Source organism: Oryx dammah, unplaced genomic scaffold, assembly GCF_014754425.2.
Source record: "Oryx dammah isolate SB20612 unplaced genomic scaffold, SCBI_Odam_1.1 HiC_scaffold_23, whole genome shotgun sequence".
Classification (NCBI taxonomy): domain Eukaryota; kingdom Metazoa; phylum Chordata; class Mammalia; order Artiodactyla; family Bovidae; genus Oryx; species Oryx dammah.
In genome coordinates this window covers 53,210,549-53,217,824 of record NW_024070207.1, presented here as the reverse complement: position 1 = coordinate 53,217,824, position 7,276 = coordinate 53,210,549, and positions in this window count along the sequence as shown.

Sequence of the window (7,276 nt, the reverse complement as noted above, 5' to 3'; positions counted from 1 at the left end):
TTCAGCTTCTTCAGCATTACTGGTTGGGGCATAGACTTGGATTACAGTGAAATTGAATGGTCCTCGTAGACGAACAGAGATCATTCTGTTGTTTTTGAGAATGCACACAAGTACTGCATTTCAGACTCTTGTTGACTATGAGGGCTGCTCCATTTCTTCTAAGGGATTCTTGCCCACAGTTGCAGATATAATTCAATTCAAACCATTGCTAGATTTGTGATAATGTAATCATGGGTTGGCATATTTTACCCTTCCTTTATCTATTTAAGAAAACAACAACAACGGGTTTCTGAATAAAATTTAAGAGTATAAATATAAGCTCTTAGGGGATGTTTTACCCAGTTCAGAAAACAGACTGTTTCCAAGCTCTCTGACAACATACTGCTGCTGCTAAGTTGCTTCAGTCATGTCCGACTCTGTGCGACCCCATAGACGGCAGCCCACCAGGCTCCCCCGTCCCTGGGATTCTCCAGGCAAGAACACTGGAGTGGGTTGCCATTTCCTTTTCCAATGCATGAAAGTGAAAAGTGAAAGTCAAGTCACTCAGTCGTGTCTGACTCTCTGCAACCCCATGGACTGCAGCCCACCAGGCTCCTCCATCCATGGGACTTTCCAGGCAAGAGTACTGGAGTGGGGTGTCATTGCCTTCTCCACTGACAACATACATTTGTATATAAATAATTAGCATGCTGATTCAAATGATCTGTACCTACTCATCGGGGCATACTGTATCAAGACCTCTACTAGGCAATATTTTGTTTGTTGTTTCTAATATCATTTCTGTTTTTAAGTAATAAAGATCAGTCATTTTAAAAGAAGGTATAATTTGGAATTGTCAAGACATCAGAATGCCCCACCACATCAAGTCTGTTTTAGAGAGGCCTAACCAGTCCATCCTAAAGGTGATCAGTCTTGGGTGTTCACTGGAGGGACTGATGCTGAAGCTTAAACTCCAATATTTTGGCCATCTCATGTGAAGAGTTGACTCACTGGAAAAGACTCTGATGCTAGGAGGGATTGGGGGCAGGAGGAGAAGGGGATGACAGAGGATGAGATGGCTGGATGGCATCACCGACTTGATGGACATGAGTTTGAGTGAACTCCGGGAATTGGTGATGGATAGGGGGGCCTGGCATGCTGTGATTCATGGGGTCACGAAGAGTCGGACATGACTGGGTGACCGAACTGAACTGAACTGAACTGAACTGAACTATAATACACAGATACATTTAAGCATCCTCATTAAAGAGCATTAGAATAGAAGAGTCTTTTGGACTCTGTGGGAGAGGGAGAGGGTTGGATGACTTGGGGGAATGGCATTGAAACATGTATAATATATAAGAAACGAATTGCCAGTCCAGGTTTGATACAGGATGCTTGGAGCTGGTGCACTGGGATGACCCAGAGGGATGGTACAGGGAGGGAGGTGGGAGGGGGGTTCAGGATGGGGAACATGTGTATGCCCATGGTGGATTCATGTTGATGTGTGGCAGAACCAACACAATATTGTAGAGTAATTAACCTCCAATTAAAATAAACAAATTTAAATTTAAAAAATTTTTGAAAAATGCCCCCATGCAATAAGACCTGAATCTGTTTACCTGGTTGTTGAGTATATAAACAAAGACTCTACTTAGGAACCAAAACACCCAGGGCTTTAAGAGACTATAAAGAAAGAGAAATAACCATGTGTTTGTGTTATTTTTACAGTTAGAACAAAATCTAAGTAGTGTAAAAGTTTTCAAAGGAAAGGTAAAGAAGTGTCCTAGTAACTCAAACACTATTTGAGTCAGGAAAGAAAGCACAGAGGTCATCCAAGTCAACTCTACTCTGACAACAAAACTCTCAACAGAAGCCCTAGGGATCCAGCCTCCATTTAAAGATTTCCAGAGCCTCAGAGCTTCTGGTCTCCCAAAGCTCCTCCCATCATCCAAAAGCTCAAGGCATGGACAGTTTCCTTACATGGGGTCAAGTTTCCTTACATCTGCCTCCCTGTAACTCCTACACATTGGTTCAAGTATCTGGGGGGTGGGGGGAGCTAATGTTTTTTATGGTTCTCTACAAGGCATTTTTCACATCTGTGTTCTCAGTGGACCTTCTCAATAACCCTGTGAGACAGAGGTTCTACGACTCTTGTATTATCAGTGAAGACATAGAGGCTGAGACAGACTCAGTTCTGTGCGGGGTGGTGAAGTGACAGAGGCAAGGCTTCAACTCAGCTTCCTTAAATCCACTTAAATCCACCTTTTATGTCATTTTCATTACTCTGTCTTGTTGAAACATTAAAAAAAAAAAACAAAAAACCTTCTGCTTCCCCATGAGAACAAACCTTGAAGACAGAAAGGGGTAGAATAATTGAAGTACAATTTTCACCAGTGTCCCAGAAAGATCTCTGCCACCACGTGGCTTTAAATCCCCCAGACAGAGGGACCCAGTTCTGTGTTTCCAGCCACGAGTTCAGAACACACTAGCTGACTTCCCATCTGGATGTCCCGTATGACCTCAAATTCAGCAGGTTCCAAGCTGAACTGATCACTTGCTCCTCAATCTCTCTCCACCTTCCACTCCTGATGTTGGTCAGAAATAGCACACTCTACCCAGGCAGCTATGCTAGAAACCCAGAGAATTATGCCAGACACTTCTCTCTCCCTTGCCACCACCCCCAAACATCATAAGGATTCCATGACTTTGAAATCACTTTTGATCTGACTCTCCCCTCCATCCCCACTGCTACAGCCCTATTCCATTCACCATGGAATTTCACTTTAGACAAATTCAGCAGCCTCCTAAATGGTCTCTGTGCCTCCAGAAGCAGCCTTCTCACACCCACCTGCTTCCACGTGGACCATCACCAACAGGGTGCAGTATGACATCCCATGTCCCTCCCCTGCTACCCACCTGTAAGTGGCTTCCTGTTTGCCTCCAGAAAGTGAAAATGAGGGTTGCTCAGTCGTGTCCAACTCTTTGCGACCCCATGGACTATACAGTCCACGGAATTCTCCAGGCCAGAATACTGAAGTGGATAGCCTTTCCCTTCTCCAGGGGATCTTCCCAACCCAGAGATCAAACACAGGTCTCCTGCATTGCAGGCGGATTCTTTATCAGCTGAGCCACAAGGTAAGCACAAGAATACTCCAGAAGGCACTGTTAACGCCAGCTGATCAAGAAATTCACTGGGACATAGATGGGATATCTTTATATTTTTTAACTTCCCCAAGTGATTTGAATGAGTCAGAAAAGTTGGAAAGTAATTCGTCTGAGGCCAAGTTGTTACCTTCAATGATCTGATTGCTCTCTAGTCATCATTCCTGCCTCTTCCCCCTCAGCAAAGACCATCCCAGAGAATACATAGCAAGCCAGCTCACACCTCTGTGCCCTATTGAAACTGACCTCTCAGCCTATAATGTTTTTCTACTCTTTGCCTACTTCTACTGAACCTTCAAAACTTAACCAAGATGTAAATTCTTCAAGAAGTATTCTGTGACCTCATCAGACTGGATTAGCCACCCCTCCTCATCACATCGCATAGAGTTCTCTATCATAGTGCTTAGGACTTTGCTCTGAATCGATTTCTTTATGTGTCTGACTCCCTGGCAAGCCCATAAACTCCTCAAAACCAAGGACTGTGTTTATCTATCACTGGCAAAGGTCTCACATGATAGGTGCTCAGTAAATGCCAATCTGCATTGAGCCTGATTTCAAGTCAAGCCCCCGCAGTGATTAACAAGACATTTGCATTTTAGGAAATTCAGTTCACCTGCTTGGGCCTCAATTCCCACATCTGTAAGTTAGAATAACAAATCCCAGGTTCATTCATACGCCAAACATGGGAATATCCACTAAGTGCCAGGTACTGGGTTATATGAAGAGTGAACCAATCAGTTGGGTTTTGTAAACTGTTACACAACATTCCAAAAATATTTCTGCAATTTTAACTTCTGCTTAGTCTCTCTGGACCAGAAATAACAATTTCCTTTAATAAAACAAAAGCCTACTAAGCTTTAGTTTCCATTAGGCTCACCAAGGCATCAGGGTAAAGTCACTCGGCCCAAAGGGAAGGCACTGGCCTAACCGGGGGTGGAGGTGCATTCTGGGAAAGCACATCATATAGAGAAGAATTTGTTCCTGTCTCTGGCAGGGACAGTGCTAATGCCCCAGAGACAGCGGACTGACAGCTGAGCACCCCTGAAGAAAGGTCACTGAGCCCCAGTCTTTCTCCCTGCTGATTTCAGTTTCACACTTGCTCAGGGTTCCATGGGAAAGGGTGTGGAGCCTGACCCCACAAGTTACACTGGGCTCAACCACCTGGCTTCTTAAGGCTCATCCAGGACTTCCTGAAGCTTGTCCACTCAAATTAATGCTGACCCTAACCCTGAGATGTTCCTGGCAATGTCACTCCCAGGAACAACAGTCTCAAAGTTCAGTCTCACAAAGCCCAGGGAAACCAAATTGATTTGCTGGACCTGAAGAATTTGATGCTAGAGCAGCCCTGGGCTATTCACCAAGTTACACTCCTGTTCTTAAAGGCTTGTACTCTGCAGGCCCAGAGGGGAACATAAACTCACTCAAGTCCTTGGACTAGAGATTCTTGGACCTGTTCTAATCTCTCACTCTCTCCCATATAGTTCCAATCAACAGTTGCTTCTTAGAACTCACAGCTCTGCAGGCATTTAGCAATGACAGAATATGATACAATGTCCATCCCTTTAATGTGATCTAATCTCTCAATGGCTCAGAAGTAACTCCTAGCATGGCAGAGCTCTCAGAAGTTATGCCAAGAGCCAGGCAAAGAGGAGACAGAAGCATTTCCATTATGAACAGAGCCCCCAGAAAGCATTTAAGTCCTTTTTCACTGAAGCAGGTTCTTACCAAGCATTCCCTTTGGATACCAGCCAGGTGATCTTGCCTACCTCCAAGAAATCAAACGATTTGAGCTTTTGGACAAAGGAAGAGAATAAAAGATGAAACTTGTGTTATCTTTGTTATTGTATACTTGATGACACATGGAATTAGACTTTCAGGATCACACGAAGCCCATGAACCATCTCAATCATTCATTCAATGAATAGTTACTAAGCATCTACTCCGTAGGTGGAAAATCAGCCAAAATCTGTCTTTGGAGAGCTAACAGTCTAGTAGTTCACTGATTCCTAACATGCCAATATTCACTGGAATGGGCAAATTTAATTTAGATGACCATTATACTACTGTGGGCAAGAATCCCTAGGAAGAAATGAGGTAACCCTCATAGTCAACAAAGGAGTCCAAAATGCAATATTTGGGTGCAATCTCAAAAATGACAGAATGATCTCTGTTCATCTATAAGGCAAACTATTCAATTTCACAGTAATCCAAGTCTATGCCCCAACCACTAATGTTGAAGAAGTTGAAGCTGAACAGTTCTATGATGACCTATAAGATCTTCTAGAACTAACACCCCCCCCAAATGTCCTTTTCATCATAGGGGACTGGAATGTGAAAGTAGGAACTCAAGAGACACCTGTAATAATTGGCAAGTTTGGCCTTAGAATACAAAATGAAGAAGGGCAAAGGCTAAAAGATTGCCAAGAGAATGCACTGGTCATAGCAAACACCCTCTTCAAATAACACAAGAGACAACTCTACACATGGACATCACCAGATGGTCAATACCGAAATCAGATTGATTATATTCTTTGCAGCCAAAGATGGAGGAGCTCTATACAGTCAGTAAAAACAAGAACAGGAGCCAACTGTGGCTCAGATCATGAACTCCTTATTATAAAACTCAGACTTAAACTGAAGAAAGTAGGGAAAACCATTAGACCATTCAAGTATAACCTAAATCAAATCCTTCATGATTACACAGTGGAAGTGACAAATAGATTCAAGGGACTAGATCTGATAGACAGAGTGCCTGAAGAACTATGAATAGAGGTTCGTGACATTGTACAGGAGGCAGTGATCAAGACCATCTCCAAGAAAAAGAAAAGCGAAAAGGCAAAATGGTTATCTGAGGATGACTTACAAACACCTGAGGAAAGAAGAGAAGCTAAAGGCAGAGGGAAAAAGGAAAGATATTCCTATTTGAATATAGAGTTCCAAAGAATAGCAATGAGAGATAAGAAAGCCTTCCTCAGTTATCAAAGCAAAGAAATAGAGGAAAACAATAGAATGGGAAAGACTAGAGATCTCTTAAGAAAATTAGAGATATCAAGGGAACATTTCGTGCAAAGATGGGCACAATAAAGGACAGAAATGGTATGGACTTAACAGAAGTAGAAGCTATTTTATTTTTTTTATTATTTTTTTTAGAAGCTATTTTAAAAAGGTGGCAAGAATACACAGAAGAACTGTACAAAAAATATATTCATGACCCAGATAACCACAGTGGTGTGATCACTGACCTAGAGCCAGACATCCTGGAACGTGAAGTGAAGTGGGCCTTAGAAACATCAGTACAAACAAAGCTAGTGGAGGCAATGGAATTCCACTTGAGCTATTTCATATCTGAAAGATGATGCTGTTAAAGTGTTGCACTCAAGATGCCAGCAAACCTGGAAAACTCAGCCGTGGCCACTGGACTGGGAAAAGTCAGTTTTCATTCGAATCCCCAAAAAAGGCAATGCCGAAGAATGTTCACATTACCACACAAATGCACTCAGGTCACACGCTAGCAAAGTAATGCTCAAAATTCTCCAAACCAGGCTTCAACAGTATGTGAACCGAGAACTTTCAGATGTTCAAGCAGGATTCAGATAAGGCAGAGGAAGCAGATATCAAATTGCCAACATTCATTGGATCAGGTAGACTCTAAACATTTTCATGTTTTAATTTTTGTTGTTAGTATTGGTGTTCTTGTTTTTGCTTGTTCTCTGTAATGAAATGAAAGCGAAAAGTGAAAGTCCCTCAGTCGTATCCAACTCTTTGCTATCCGATGGACTATACAATCCATAGAATTCTCCAGGCCAGTACTGGGTAGCACTTCCCTTCTCCAGGGTATCTTCCCGACCCAGGAACTGAACACCGGGGTCTCCTGCATTGCAGGCAGATTCTTTACCATGATTAAATTTTCAGTTTGGAAAGAACTTTGTGTTTGTGGACTGTGTAGAGACAGTTGTGGGGCCACGATGGGAGATCAGAGACAGGAAGACAAGATTTAGAGTAACTGAAATCATCTCAATGAGAGGTGATAAAAACTCGAATGAAGAAGTAGCATGGAGATGCAAACAGCAGATTCAGGGGAATTTTTTGATTCCCAGGTGGCACTAGTGATAAGGAACTTGTCTGCCATTGC